Genomic DNA, 16,884 nt, shown 5'->3' with positions numbered 1-16,884 from the left:
CCAATGCCAAAAAGGGACTTTAAGAGATACAATATTGATAAATATGATTCTAAACAACACAATATGACCCTAGGATGCATTGTCAAAAATCTCGAGATTTTGTGACACCGGGTTCCTTGGCCTCAAAAATTAGTCAAAAAGCGTGCGTGGATTAGAGTCTTCAGTGTTGGTCAAATTTATTCTTTTCCGGACATAGAGAGAAAATATGTCGGAGTTGCTCCCATACACTCCACACCACCATAGGAGTTCATATGAGTGGTTGGAACTGCCTTATTTGTCTTTTTTAGCTAATTTAGATGTTTACAACATAGACCTCAATATTAATCCCAATGCCAAAAAAGGGACTTTAAGAGATAGAATATTAATAGAATATGGTTCCAAACAACATAATATGACCCTAGGATGCATTCTCAAAAATCTCGAGATTTTATGACACCGGGTTCCTTGGCCTCAAAAATTGGTCAAAAAGCGTGGATTATAGTCTTCAGTTTTGGTCAAATTTAGACAATTCTGGAACTGAATAGAAAATATGTTGAAGTTACTCCCACACACGCCATAACACCATAGGAGTTCATTTGAGTGGTTGGAACTGTCTTATTTGTCATTAATTAGCTAATTTAGTCGTTTACGACACACACCTCATTATTTATCCTAATGCCAATAAAGAGACTTCAAGAGATAGATTATTGATCAAATGTTGTTCCAAACAATATATTATGACCCTAGGATGCATCCTCAAAAATCTCGAGATTTTCCGACACAAGGTCCCTTGGCCTCAAAAGTTGGTCAAAAAGCACGGATTATAGTCTTCCGTTTTGGTCAAATTTAGACTATTCCGGATTAGGAGAGAAAGTATGTCAAGGTTGCTCTTATACACTCCACAACACCATTGGAGTTGATTTGATTGACTGGAACTGCCTTATCTGTCTTTTATTAGCTAATGTAGCCGTTTATGGTAAACACCTCACTATTCATCCCAATGCAAAAAAAAGACTTTAAGAGATAGAATATTTATCAAATGAGGTTCCAAACAACATTATATGGCACTATGCCTTGCCCACACATGGCCCTGTGGGCCCGTCGCCTTTCCCACAATGGCCCCGTGGGCACGTTGCCTTGCCCACACATGGCCCGTGGGCACCATGCCACACACACACATGGCCCCGTGGGCACCATGCCTTGCCCACACATGGCCCCGTGGGCACCATTCCTTGCCCATACATGGCCCTGTGGGCACCATGCCTTGCCCACACAAGCCCCGCGGGCACCTTGCTTGCCCACACATGGCCCGTGGGCACCATGCCTTGCCCACACAAGACCCCGTGGGCACCTTCCTTGCCTACACATGGCCCCCCCGTGGGCACCATGCCTTGCCCAAATTCCTTCCACACACACACACACAAGTGCCCAAAATCAAAATGTCATGAGTACAACCACACAAACACAAGGCAAAATGACGGCTTGCATAAACAACCACACATACACAAGGCAAAATCAGAATGTGTCAAACAACAACCACATAAACACAAGTGCCAGGTCGACACCTTACCGTGCAAATGCATAGAGCGTGCCCTTACAAGTAAAGTTCTAGCCTCGTTTTTCATTATGTAGTAGATTTAAGGGTGGGAGGGGGGGAAGAATCGAAGCAACATAGGGCTGAATCTCAGTGGATCGTGGCTACAAGGCCACTCTGCCACTCACAATACAACGTCGCGTATTTAAGTCGTCTGCAAAGGATTCAACCCACCGCTCATAAGGAATTGTACTTCAAGGCGGCCCTCACGACGCATCCGCCGTGATGGCTTAGCCTACGACACGTGCCCTTGGTGGCTGAAGCCCCTACTGTAGGACGGAAATCGGGCGGTGGGCGCATGCATTGCTTTTGGCCCGGATTCTGACTTAGAGGCGTTTAGTCATAATCCAGCGCACGGTAGCTTCGCGCCACTAGCTTTTCAACCAAGCGCGATTACCAATTGTGCGAATCAACGGTTCCGCTCGTACTAGGTTGAATTACCATCGCGACACTGTAATCAATAGGGTAAAACTAATCTGTCTCACGACGGTCTAAACCCAGCTCACGTTCCCTATTGGTGGGTGAACAATCCAACACTTGGTGAATTCTGCTTCACAATGATAGGAAGAGCCGACATCGAAGGATCAAAAAGCAACATCGCTATGAACGCTTGGCTGCCACAAGCCAGTTATCCCTGTGGTAACTTTTCTGACACCTCTAGCTTCAAATTCCGAAGGTCTAAAGGATCGTTAGGCCACGCTTTCACGGTTCGTATTCGTACTGAAAATCAGAATCAAACGAGCTTTTACCCTTCTGTTCCACACGAGATTTATGTTCTCGTTGAGCTCATCTTAGGACACCTGCGTTATCTTTTAAGGATGTGCCGCCCCAGCCAAACTCCCCACCTGACAATGTCCTCCACCCAGATCGGCCTGCAAAGCAAGCCTTGGATCTAAAAGGCTTGGATCTAAAAGGAGGCATGCATCTTTAGATCATATTATATAATTTTTATAAAAAAATTTAGAAATCAATAAAAATATAGAAATCCATATAGTTTTAGATGCATGTAAATATGTAGGTTTAATTAAATCGCCTTTAGTTTTCAATATGTAAATAATTTTCAATTTTCCTTCCTTCTTATTTTTCCTTATAAGGAAAAATTGTTAAAAATAATCCCAATTTTGGCCTGTTTGCTCAAAATAATCCAACCTTTTGATTATTTTAAAATAATCCCAACTTTAGGGGTCATTCGCTCAAAATGGTCCAAGTGACAGGTTACCTGTTAACGAGGTATTTTTTTTTTTTAATTAAGTGACACATGTCACAACTTAATTGGTTGAAAATTAAAAAAATAACAAAACAATTTTTTTAAAAAATAATAATAATAAATAAATAAATTAAAAAAAAAAAAACTAAAACTAAGTTTACCCAGCCAACCCGACAGCCCCACCCTCCCCACTACCACCACCACCACCCCTCCCTCACTGCCAACAACCATCCCAACCCAGAACCGCCGGCACCCAGACTCCCTTTCTGCGTCGACGTCGCGTGGGCGCCGGCGTCGCCCTCATCCCCCCGCCTCTTGAACCACAAAACGACCACCCCGAAAACCCTTATAGCCCCAACCGAAACCCTCAATAAACCCTCCCCCACCTCGTAAACACCCAAATCGGCGCCCCCACCCTCGCAACCCTGTCGATTAGGGGTTCTAAGGGTGGGGGGCGTCGGTTTGGATGTTTGCGAGGTGGGGAGGGTTTTATAGGGGTTTCGGTTGGGGGTATAAGAGTTTTTAGGGTGGCCGTTTGGTGGTTCAAGGGGTGGGGGGACGAGGGCGACGCCAGCGCCGGCGGTTCTGGGTTAGATGAGCGTTGGCAGTGGGGGAAGGGTGGTGGTGGTGGGGAGGGTGGGGATGTCGGGTTAGCTGGTTTTCATTTTTTTTAATTTTTTATTCACTATTATTTAAAAAAATTTTGTTTTGTTATTTTACCTAAAAATTCAGATTTTTTTATTTTTCGGATTTATTAATTTTTCTATTTTTAAAAAAAAAATTCAGATTGATTTTTTCAATTTTTCTTATTTTATCTAGATTTTTTTAAATTTTTCTAAATTTTTTTTAGATTTTTTTTTCAATTTTTTTTTTTCATATTTTTTAATTTTTTTTATTTTTATAATTTTTGTGATTTTTTAAAAAAATTTCAGATTTTTTTAAATAAAAATTCAGATTTTTTTTATTTTTTATATTTTTCAATTTTTTTTCAATTTTTCTTTTTTTTAGATTTTTTTATTTTTTCTGGAATTTTAAAAAAAAATTCAGCGAATCCCATGGTGACACGTGTCACCTAACCTGTTATAGCAGGTTAGGTTTTCGGTTGGGTTCATTTTGAGCGAATGACCCTTAAAGTTGGGATTATTTTAGAATAATCAAAAGTTGGGATTATTTTGAGCGAACAGGCCAAAGTTGGGATTATTTTTAACAATTTTTCCTTATAATTATTATTGCTTTAATTTTCCTTTGTTTCTAGTTTTGTATATATTTTTACTCTTAATTCTTGTATATATTTCTACTCTCAATTATTGTATATATTATTCTTGATTTTTGTACATATGACTTTTTCGATTGCTTAAACAAGACCGGAATTTGCTTAAATCACATTAAAGTCATATTAATTATGGACGAACGGATTTTAGGCACCAAATTAATTTGATTATCCAAAGAGGTCACAATATTTAGGTTAGGTAGTAATTATTGTATTAATAGTAACCTACTTTTTTTAGAAATATAAGGTTAGTGTGCTTTCTAAGGTTAAATCAATAGGCTCTTTGAATTCAATAATGATGATTTGTGGAACTACAATGAGTAGACCGAGTAGAGGCCGCTACATGCGGGTGGATAGGGTCAAAGATCTGGTCCGTACCTTGTCCCCGAACCCACGATCTGGTTACTGGACCTAATAGTGGGGTCGTGGGGCCATTAGTTTGGCACCAACGTTTCGGGCGTCCGTGATTAACCTGTATAGGCACAGTGGCAATCCCCTCAATTCGACAACACACCCCAACGCATCACGTGCGGTATCTGTGGCTCAAGCCCACCAACACAATCGACGTAGGCCCAAGCCCCGCAAGGGACCACGGTCTACAATGATCATTAAAAGACCAAAATAGGCTACAATTGAGGGGTAAATGAGTAGATTAAGTGGCCCTAAAAGCCACTTATCAAACTCTCCCAAAACTGAACCTTTGCTCATCCCGAGGCAAGAAAACTTAAAACCAAACTAACAACAGAGAATTATTCAACTAAACCAAAACACACATATATACACTAACTCACTTTCGTAGGAATCACAGTCACTTTTAGCAACTAGTGACAAGTCATTTAAACCCCAAAGTCGCCAATGGGGACAAGTATGCTCTCTTGAGGGTATCCAAGGAGTTAACCCCACAACTCTCATTCAATCAAAGCAGAGGTTTTCGAAAATCCACAAGTCTCGACCAAAAGCCTAAAAGAACTCTTAAAGACACTAATGTGCGCTCAACCCTCAAGCCTCTAATGGGGAAGAAAGCTAACTCATGCTAGTGGTCACAAATGGGAGTTCGAGGGCCCAATCAATCATGACTAAACATCTATTACTCCTCACCAAGACATCCCTCCCCAACCTCAAAGGCAAAAAATTAAACCAAGTGGTGTCTCATAGCTCAAATGAATGAGCTCAAGGAAAAATCAAGGTGAAAGAAATCAAGCAAAACTAGCACATGTCTCGAATAAGGCATTCATTGCTTCCTCCATCATGCGACTTAACCGTCTAGAGTGAGAAGGACTTGAAGGTTGTAATGTTAGGCTAGCTTAATGTTGGTCGGGAAAGAAATTTGGCTATGGTGGTCTTCCTAATCAAGCGAAACAATACAATTCAAGAACTAACACAAACCAAACCGAGGGAGAAATTTCCTCCCCCAAACTCAATGACTATACACATCCTAAGAGCCAAACATCTATTTTCAATCCCTTTTGTTTCAAACTTCAACACTAACTTTGGGAGAGTTTGGACTTTTTTTTGAACTATAATGGACTAATGTATTTAGGAGGGGTTTAGGCTCCAAACAAAAGCACTAATCATAACTTAGCCATTTATCAACACGGAGGCTTACAACTTTACAAACTTAGCTCTATTTCACTTGTCACTAAGGGTGAATAAAATAAAATTTGGTTAAGGCTCATATAGTTGGCTAACAAGAAGTGGAAGCTCAGATTGGTTGCAATTGTTAACAAAAACCCCATATCCCAAATTCCCAATTTATTTGAAGAGAAGTAAAACAAAAAGGTGAATGCAAAATAAAAATATTTTGTGTCCCAAAAACCCCCAAATGATTGCCTTCATCATTCCCTAAATCGGCTTGAATCGGTTTGGTCAAACCCTCGGAAGACCATGAGTATGCAAATAGCTCAATAATGACATATGCTAGACCCTCAAGTGTGTTTATGACCTTGAAGTGTTCTCGGTGATGACTTTGGTTTTGCTAGAATTGAATTCTTGCTTTTGCATAGTGTGAGTATGTCTGGAGTTGTGTGTATTATACTCGAAAAAGAATGAGTAGAGGAAGTCGTCACCGCACTCCTTCGGGGAGCTACAGAACCCGGTCTAAGCCTTGCCGAGACATAAGCAAGGCGAAGGACTCCAAAATCTGGTCGTGCACCAAAGGTCATGGATTAGGGGACAAGGGTAAGGGCGAAGTATTGCACAATCCCCCCCCCCCCCCGCGCGCATCTAGCAGCCTCTACTCGATCATTGCGAGTCCATTGTCGAAAAGACAACAACAAACATATTTTCGTTTTAAACCCCAAGCATGCAAGATTACTAGGCGGTTGGTCAACAAAAATACATGCAAATCGGACTAATTTTTGTGGTGATATGTGAGCTTAATTCCATATTCCAGAAGCCTAATGTCGGTTGTCCATAGTTATCTTATTATTCGTGAGAACATGAAATTAAGTCGGTCTTGTTTAAGGCATAATAGTGGTGATGACAAGCATGCAAGCACTCGTGCGTAAAAAAATGTTATATCTAAGGACTAAGGTTGCTTTTAATTATATATCGAATAGTTGTTAGTCAACTTACATGCATTACATGGAAAGTCGAATTGCTAATAACAAGCATGCAAAAGGGGGTTAGAATTGATACTTTGGTTTCAAACTTACCTTGCAACACGATGCCGTAGATCAAGAACAAAGTTTCAGATGCTTAAGAACCCTTTACGAACTTAAAGAACCCTTATCGTAACTTGATTGTAGCGTATTTTTAATGTGTTTAAAGTGAATTTTGTGAGTGTTTAGAGAGAGTTTTAGAGAGAATCCTTATCTTAAGCGCAATGTGAATTTGTTAGGCATACATGAGGTTGCGGGATCGAATCCCAACCTCTTTGTGTTTTTTCGTTCTTTATTTTTTTTTCCATTCCTTTTGTTTCATTCTTCTTCCCCATTTTCTAATTCAGATATTTTGGGGTTTTTTCCCATTACTTTTACTTTTTTTCTATAATTCTACGTCCCTATTTTCTAAATAATTTCCTTCTTTACAAATAATTACAAATATTTCATTACCAAAATTCTCTTTTGCATTGCTTAATATTTCGCAGCGCGATTTGTGTGCTTATTATATATAAGGCAAATTTTGATTCTATGTATTAACAACTTCAAACCCACACGGTTCAATTCCTGGATCCGTCACTGGGCATAACAATCATCAACAAATATAAATACTATGTAATAAATCGAAATATATATTCCAAAAAAATGTATTCCCAGAATAATGTAGTTGCTAAATAGAGATGAAAGAATATGAAGATAAGAATAAGGCTAATCCGTCAAAAAAATACGTAATCTACTCCGTGTAATTAAAGGTTTTGAAAGTAATGTTTCTTTGCATTGCAAAAGATGAGCCATCATTGCTGCTAAATAATAAATGCTCCTCTTCAAGGGAGGCTTCATTGTCATTGATTGAAACCCAAGTTTCTGCTACCTTGGCTATTTTACCATCACTGAACTCAACCACAGTGAAGGCCCGAAGGGAAGCTCCCAAGCTTGCACATTTTACTCTACGAACAATCGCTGCATTTAGATACATGGTGTTATTTTCATCCATGGCTATCATCTTTCGGGAACCTCCACATGCCAATTCTTTATGCATGTGTCCAAAAACTACCAAAGGAATGCTATAATTTGTGCTCTCTTTTAGTTGCAAAATTGCTTGGGCTAAATATGTATAATAACACAAATGATTGTCAATCTCAAGAATTTACTACAGATAACAATCGATCAATCAATCAATCAATAAGCATATATAACGATTACACATTATACTTAAAACTGAAAAAAAAAGGGAGGGAATTTCCCATCAAAGGAAGAAAAAAAGAAATTGTTAGTGGGGCCCACACTTAGGTTCGGTTTGGCATACCCTCATATTTATTCCCTTTCACCTTGAGAAGAATGTGATTAGTCAGTTCTATTTCTTGACGGGGCAGGTAATAAGGACAGACACTATGTTTGAATGTGACAATGTGTGTAAATATAATGCTGGAAAAAAGTGAATTTGCATTGCTATAATCATATATATTTATATTACATTGCACATCCTAACCAAGTAATTGCATATATATAATCCTAATCTAACTAGACTAGCACTAGGATATCTAACTTAGGTGCTTTTTGCAGCACAAAGCTATAACAAAGCTTGTCAGTCCAAACAGCTAATACGAAGTAATTCCTAACATCCTATGAAACAAGCTAAAATTTTACTAAAAATTTTAGGATTAAGTTAATGGACCCAAATAACTTAAACTGAATCAATAAACTGGCGGCAAACCAGCAAAATCAAATCAATCTTACATGGAAAGATGACTGCCTTAGCTGATTATCAAAGACTAACTTAGTAAGGATGCTTCTAATCTTTTCTTTTTCAGGTACAGAAATTGCAAAAAAATGTCCAATGGAGGACGAAGATTCATAGTTTGTGAACAGAGAGAAGGTAAGGACCAGATAGGAGTTTTAATAAAAGCTTTACTCAATGCTCATAAGAATGCAGTGGAGAAGAAGCTCTGAAGCTCTATCACATTAGGGTTTGGACGAGTGACCAATGGCTTAAGCGTGTGCTGGTGGGAGACGAGCATGTGCTCACTGAACAGTGAACACAGGAGGGTTTGCAAGAAGCTGCTTGATTTACTACTAATGTTTTCATCGTTTTTCAATTTCTACATTAACTGTTAGGTCTAGTGTCAGGCATTAATCCTAACAATTGCCTTTGTCAAAGAAAAATAAATATATCAATCAATCAATCAAAGCCTTTATCCCCAAAAATGGAAAAAATTAAATTTTAATTTTAATTTTTTTTTAATTTAGAAAAAAGAAATGACTAACGTAGCTAATTACCAAAGAAACTAAGACAAATGACAAACTTTTGTTACTTGGCTACAACTTTAAATCATCTTAAATGAGCAAATTCATGAATTAAAAGTCAGCAATTGCCTTCAAGTCCTGATCACCAGTCCATTGCACAAACCAGTTCACACAAATTGTCCTAACCACAACCCCCATCACAAACAACCCTCTGAACCAAAGATGAGAGTTCTCCTCATCTCAAAGCTTCTCTCTCAAAGTTCAACTCGTAGACGACAATAGTAATGATCATTACTTCAAGGACTCACACATGTTTGATTCTTTGAAATTTCTATCGAGATTCAAACGTTGAAAGAATAATTTTCAATCAGTCGGGTTGGGGAAAATTAAAAAGTTAGGGAAAAAAAAGAGTTTGGATCAACGTCAACCTTGTTCTTCTCAGTAAGATTTTAATCATTTTATTATCAATCAGACATGTTTGCAATTTGGCGAGAATAAAAATGGAGAAAAACAAAGGTGGAGAAGATAAAAATAGAGGCTGATTTAAGGGGTGAACCCTCTACAAATGGAGGAAAATTTTCACCTCAAAATGCATTTCACATTATCGAACGGCCCAAGTAAATGATTGCACCTGGGATTGCTTGTGTGTAGCTTCTACAGCAAGAGGTGCAGCATCACAGAGCAGAAAACCAAAACATAAGGGATACTTTGTGAAATATCCACCCCTCACACATACACACAAACACACACACACACACACACAAAAATAAAAAAAAAATAAATAAATAAAAGAGAGAGACAGCAATCAAGATACCTCGATCCCCAAAATCTCCTCCTTCAGGCTCCCAATCTACACCTCATATGTCATCATTACCAGAACCAAGACCTGCACCAAACGAAAATTGCAAAGGATTAGAATTTGGAATTACTCTTTCACTAGTAAAAATAACAGCTATTCAATTATTGCTATTTAATCAGATAAATTTGTGCAAAGAATGTATCCACACTGTACCAAACTTGTTCCCATTATACAAATTTAATGTTGTACAATATAAGGGACTTAGTATAAAAGTTTTAGTGATCCATAATGCCATCTTCTCATAATAAATATGCATATATACATTACTAGATTTTGGAATTCAAAAGATAGTGCATTCAAACAAGTATTAGGAATGTAACATGTTGACTTTTGGCACTTCTTCCAACTAAGGATGGCAATCTAACTCGGATCCGATCCTAGTCTGCTCCGATTCGAGGGAAAAAATCCGTTTTGAATCCAAGATAAATAAAGTCCGAGTCCGGTTCCGTTAAAAAAATCCGACTCCGAGTCGAAGGTGGGTCGAAGTTGGATCTCTCAAAAATTCCGACTATCCGATCTGACTCCGACTTTTATACAATTAATATTATTTAATTTTTATATTTATTTGGCTATTCATGTATAGTATACAGTAAAAAACTTTATTTCATTTTAAAAAAAGACTAAATATAAGAAAGATAATAGGAAAAAAAAAAACACCACTTAAAAGTAGAGATTTTTTCTATAAAAACATAAATAAGGGAAAAAAAACTCGAACTCGGGTCGGATCGGAATCGGATGTCGGATTTAAAAGTCGGATCTGAGTCGATTCTCGGAGTCAGATGCTGATTTAATTCCGAATTCCTGTAGGGTAGGAGTCGGATTATGCATAATCCGCTCCGAATCCGGTCCGTTGACATTCCTAGATCCAACTCAATTTGATTATCAATTACAATTTATATACAAGGAAAATTATAGTCATGTAATATCTTGTTGAATTAATCTTAATGACTCAGTATAGACTTTCCAATAATATAATTTTTTCATAATTTACATAGTAAAAAATTTACAGAGATTATTAGTGTAACACTCCCGATTTACTAACTAATAATAACAAGAATTAAAGGAAAAATAAACAACCTTTGAATAAAATTGCGGAAGCATACACCTAAATCGGAGGTATTACCGCCACACTTGACAACCTGTCAAGTGTTAAGGCTCACAAAATCCCAATAATTACAACCCAACAAATCTAGGTGAGCTATATATACAACTTTACAAACTCGATTTAAAAACACTAATCGAAACACTTTAGCTCCTTTAGCTACGATCACTTGATCAACCTGCTTAAACAATCTTGACTGCTCACCATTAAGGACAAATTTCAAAATAGATCGTCGCAGGGCCACCATAAGAAAAAGACATGGCCACAAACACAAGTAGCACAACAAACAAACACACACACGTCAGCAAAAAGCTGAGTAATCACCACTTATCAAGATATTATGATAAATAATAAATTAATTAATATAGTAGCTCACTTTAAACTGTAGTTCAAATCTACATTAAACATTGTACCCTGAAAATAACATTTGTCAACTCAACCTCGAATAATAATACGAACCTATACTCAATTAACTCATATATCCCATAAGTGTGCCATGCTCTTTGTTCTATACCTAGCCTTGGACATGGGTAATTCGAATAACAAACCAACAAGTATAAAAACTTGAATACTCTCAATAACCAGAAAAACACCATAAACCAGACCACATACGGGCCAATTCCCACTGTAGGGGACCATAAAAAAAAATAATAAAGATTGTACCTCATTCTTAACTCATGATTATCATCTCCTTACCAACATGCCAAGGACTAAGGTCTATAACGCCGAGCCTCAAACCAAGAACAAAATAATAATTTCTCAACCTTTTGATCTCATACTTGATCAAATAATCATTCACAAACTAATAGATTATATCTCAACAATGGCACAGATTCCCATATAACATAACAATTTGATTAATAAATATTTCAACTCTTAGGGTAATAATACTAGCACCCAAAATAATCAAATCTCAACCCAAAAATAATACCCTGTATTAATAATCCTAAAACCTCAATAAAACAATACTCCCTATAGAAACAACATAAGAAACCCTAGAAATTATAACACAATCAATAATACAATACAATAATAAGACAATTTAATCATATATGAGGACATATTAACAAATATATATACAAAATTTAATTATACAAATCGTAAAATTAACACATAACCGTACAAAATATAGAACAAACATCTCAATGAAAATTTTAGTGTGAATACACATTAAATAATACAATCAAATTAATCAAACATCTCCAAATTAATACTGTGTGATTACCTTTCGGAAATAATTGACCAAATATAAAAGGAAGTTCTTGATTGCTTGATCACAGTTTATGCGCACCACTCCAAACACTTTGCAATAAAAAGTAATTGGTTTGATTAAATGATGATCATGGATTGCCGCATGACATTTATATTGAGAAGGGAATTGATGAAGTTTGAGCATAATACAATCATTAAACTAGTGGAAACAAGTTTGCAGAGGTCAAAGATTAGAGTTTTAGAGAAGGTAAAACGCGTCTGCACATACGGATATCTATATAAATATATATATAGGGTTTAAGATAAATTATAATGTATAGGATAATAAATATAGAGTATAAAATAAAATTCATAAAATAATTTAAAATATATTATTAAGTCATAAAATATATCTGATAAAATCTTAAAATATTCGGGTATTACAATTAGTCACATTTGTGTTTCATGTGTGTATAGTGAAATGTTACATCTATTACAAATACTGTGTGTACATAGAATATTTTTAAAAAAAAAAACTATATCTCTATTATATAAGTGAAGGGGAAAGCAATGGTGTCTCCCTTTGAAATTCCAAATTTACCCTTCAAACTTAGGATTATTACACAACACACCATTAATGTACGCATAAACTTACCAAATTAGCCATTCAATCAATTCAAATACTCCGTACATAAGAGAGATAATTAGATTGTCAATCAATGATCAATCAACAAAGGGAAAAAAAGGGAAGGTTTCAGCAATTAGTAAAAAATTAAATCAAAAAAATTTAGACCAATTAATACTCACTTTAGTTAATTTATTTTATTAAATCAATCAATTAATACAATAACATATAAATTTCAAAACTTAACAGTCAAATCACAATCTCTAATTTAATTTAAAAGTGATAAACTTTTTACAGGAAAATGTCATTTTTAAATCTCTATAAAAACAACTTAAACTATTTTGTAATATCGTTATTTATTAACATTAAGGTTCATATGTCAATGAAAATAATGAGTCAATCAAAATCATTACATTTTTTTAATTCGACAGTTAATCACAAAGAGAAAAACATAGTAATTGAAAATTCATATACAAATACAACATTTTTATAATTACACCATAATTGAGCCGCCACGATCAAGAATGACCCCCAAAACCCCCAAAAATGAGCCACCAAATATCACATCATTCTCTCACCATTTCACGTCTCGTGCATCTTGCAACCACCATTTATAGGTTTGAATGAAGGAGTTCTCAACATTTCTAGGTTCAAACGAAGGAATTGTTAGTAGTTGTAGGTTTGATTTTGTTTTTTTTTTGTGCTAAGAGAGCCACAAGGGCAGGGGTGAGAATCGATCCCACGATCTGGTGGAATCGGGAGGGAAGCTTTAACCACTTGAGCTACCCCTCACTCTGTAGGTTTAATTTTGTTGGTGGTGGTTGTTTTTTGTTGTCAAGAAAGGTTTGAGTTTGGATATGGTTGGTGGTGATGGGATGAAGTGATGGAGGTGGGGTGATTTGAATGGTAGATGTGGGGCGGTGTATGGCGGTTGTTATGGTGGTGGTGCGGTGATTTGCGAATGTGAGGTGGTGGTCTGGATAAAAATGCCAAAAACAGGAGTCATGTACCCCGCAAGTGTTTTTTACTTGCCTAAAGACAATGGTCAAATTCTTGAAAAAATGTCAAGATAGTAGTCAACCGTAACATATGGTATTTACGGTAGTTTCTTGCGATGTGACCTAAAATTGAGATAGTTTGGGACAAATAAAACCTTAAATTCATAAATTTTGAAACAGAGACACAAATACATAATATTAAGAATTCACACAAATGATTTTAAGCTCAATAACTACTTGTTGGACCATTATGTGAGAGAAGTACAATAGAATTCTCTTTTGGAGTCCGTAAAGCAGCCTTGTAGATTTGATTAGCACTTTCTTCCATGTTATGAATACCATATCTAAAAAAACATGAATTAATTGCTGGCATGTTAAGGCCAAATAGAAGCAAAGAAATAAATGATTGCATGAATGACTGATTGTCAAAAGGAAAACAATCACAAAGGATTAAGGTAATTGTTCTACCTAGAAGTTATGAGCTTTATCCTGAATAGATTATCACCTCCACAAGAAAAGGGTCTACCGCCCACAACACTTAGCTTTAATGAAGGGAAGTCCAAGTGGTCATATCCAACATGAGTTTCACCAAGACATTCCAGCTGAAGGTGAAATCCATCTTTCACCTTCTTGGTGAACTTACTTGTAGACCAGGCATCATGATTTCCAAGTATTGCTCCTTTAGGAATGTTAAGCTCTGCGATACCCTAAACAAGCTCAACATTCTCATTGCCAAAGTCACCTGTGAACAACACCAAATCTGGCCATAGAAAATGGAGTGCTTTGGAGTCATGCTCTAATTTCCAATCTTCATGAATGTCTCCAACGACAAAAATACGGAAAGACGAAGACAGAGATGATGATACACCATGGTTCTGTGGGAGTGAAGAGGGACAGTCACAGTGCTGTTCTTGAGAAGCTGTCTCATACTGAGGCTTGATGGCTGGATGTACGCTTAGGGAATTTGTGAGCAACTTTACTACATGATTGACACTCGGTTCATGAAGGCCATGTGATAAAACAGCAAAAAACTTTGGAAAAATACTTAATTCCCCTCTTTTAGTTTTACCTGGGAACCCAGTTACACCAATAATATCGAACTGTTTGACAGAATAATGGAACTTGATAAATTCAGAACCTTCCAACTCAGAAATCCTAGCATCAGCAACAACCTGGACTTTGGCACCACCATCTTCCAAATCATATAAGAGAAGCTTCGAAGAACGTGAACACTTTCTCGTGATCCTTCCAGCCACTGAAACTTGTACCTCCTTCAGGTACTCCTCATTGTTCAACTCACCATATTTCACCATGAAATCAGCTATAGAAATTACAGCCTCAAAGTTTTAAGGATACAGATTGATTCCAGCATCCTTCTGATCGTCCAAGAATTCCATCCTACTCAAGGTGTTGCTGCAGCAAAAACAAAAGGGGATGAGAACAAAATTGTAATACAACCAGAGAAAAGTTGAGAACAACAGGGAAATTAAGGAATAGACAACAAAAGAAAAGACAATCAACTCCCAAGCATATATAACTACAAATCATAATTTCTGTAGCATTTTTATTATTAAAAAAAAACGATGAAAAACGACTTCATAATACTCTTTTGAAAATTATCAAGTGTAAGATTCGGCAACTTTGAAGTAAATGAAAGCCAAATAAATGTGACTATATTGGCAGGAAAAGCTACTAATTTAAGTTTCAACACCTCCTCTATAAACACCCGGCAATCCACCATGATGAAGCGCCAAAACCTCCTTCAATCCTTGACCCACTACTACCCCCTTCACTATCCTCTCTTACGCCATCTCTGATCACCATCAATACCACCAGTACCAGACTCTCCTCTCTAAGTTCATCTATAGTCTATAAGTTCATCTAAGCTTATTCCACTCTACCTCTCCCTAGAATTCCTCTTCAGTATTTCAATAGTCATTGCTCTATTTTGGCCGGCCCACGAGGCTGGTCACATGAGAAAGAGTATGGGGATCCTTAGAAGTGGTAACCAAGGTGCTGCTCAAATTCAGAGATGCTCAAATTAAATGTTTAGCATTATAGCAGCAATAATTTGATAGAAGAATTTGATGGTTAAAGGGTCTTAATCCAAAAAAATTAACAAGTCTACCCTTACAAGTTACAACCTTAAATTGGAATAGAAACAAATTGAAACAACACAGTAGCAACTGGATGCAGTCTAACGCCGCTAAACACAGCAACAACCACCGCCCAAATTCAGCCCTAAAACACAAAACTCACTCAGGATTTCAACACGAATTTGAAACAAAACTCATTAATTCCAACAAAATTTAATCAAAATTACAAAAAATAATAATTCAAACAAAACTCTATCAATATTTGAACAAAATTATAAATACACAAACAATTCTACAGAAAATTCGTGTGAGGGAGAGAGAAGAAGAAGAAGAAGAAGAATACCTTATAAAACCGAAACTCTAACAATGGCAACAACAACAACCGAAACTCTAACAGTGGCAGCAACGACAACAACAACCGAACGCAACAGCAGCAGCAGCGCAAGCAATAATTCTATTGCATGAAACGATTAAAACGCTTTTATAAGCTCCTGGATTTCTTTTTCTTTTAGTATAAATGTCTGTTAAGATTAGGAAATACTGTATGAGATATAGTTTTATATCTTTTGTTTCCTAATTATAATCATATTGTATGAGATGTAGTTTAGGAAATATATCTTTTGTTTCCTAATTATAATCTTATTGTATGAGATATAGTTTAGGAAATTTTAGGAAATATATCTTTTGTTTCCTAATTATAATCTTATTGTGATTCTATCTTTAAGGTAGATTATTCCCCCAAGGTAAAATACTTTGTATAAATACACTTTGATGTTTAATGATAGGGATTGAGACCTTGTGATTAATTTGACAATGTCAGCAATACTCCAGTTTTGTACCGTAACTTCCTCCCATAAAACAACAAAGATCCCTTAAAAACAAAGATATTTGTAGCCTTTTTTTTTAACGATATATCCTTATTTTTAGTAGCAAAATCAAATCAAATCTTTTTATGACAATATATAGATATACTTCGTATATAGAATTTCTTTTGTTGAATGATGCTTTGATCTGAATATTTTTCTGAAAGTTTTATTACTAGTTACTAGTATATAAAAAGGAGTAAAAAATGACATGTGTCATCTCCTCAACAAGTAATTTTTCTAAAGTGTTTAATCT

General features: G+C 36.3%; 1 pseudogene across 1 annotated transcript; it reads right to left on the bottom strand.

The window, feature by feature from the left end:
- Positions 1–9,486: 9,486 nt before the first annotated feature.
- LOC145612179 (uncharacterized) lies at positions 9,487–16,396 on the bottom strand (annotated as a pseudogene). The gene is made up of 4 exons (XR_014106549.1): positions 16,109–16,396; positions 14,138–15,082; positions 13,907–14,013; positions 9,487–9,780 (listed from the first exon to the last, which is right to left on the bottom strand). The product of XR_014106549.1 is annotated as an uncharacterized LOC145612179 (transcript).
- Positions 16,397–16,884: the final 488 nt, after the last annotated feature.

Source organism: Chenopodium album, chromosome 24, assembly GCF_948465745.1.
Source record: "Chenopodium album chromosome 24, dcCheAlbu1.1, whole genome shotgun sequence".
Classification (NCBI taxonomy): Eukaryota; Viridiplantae; Streptophyta; class Magnoliopsida; order Caryophyllales; family Amaranthaceae; genus Chenopodium; species Chenopodium album.
Note: the sequence above shows the minus strand (reverse complement) of the source record. Positions and strands in the feature narration are given on the sequence as shown.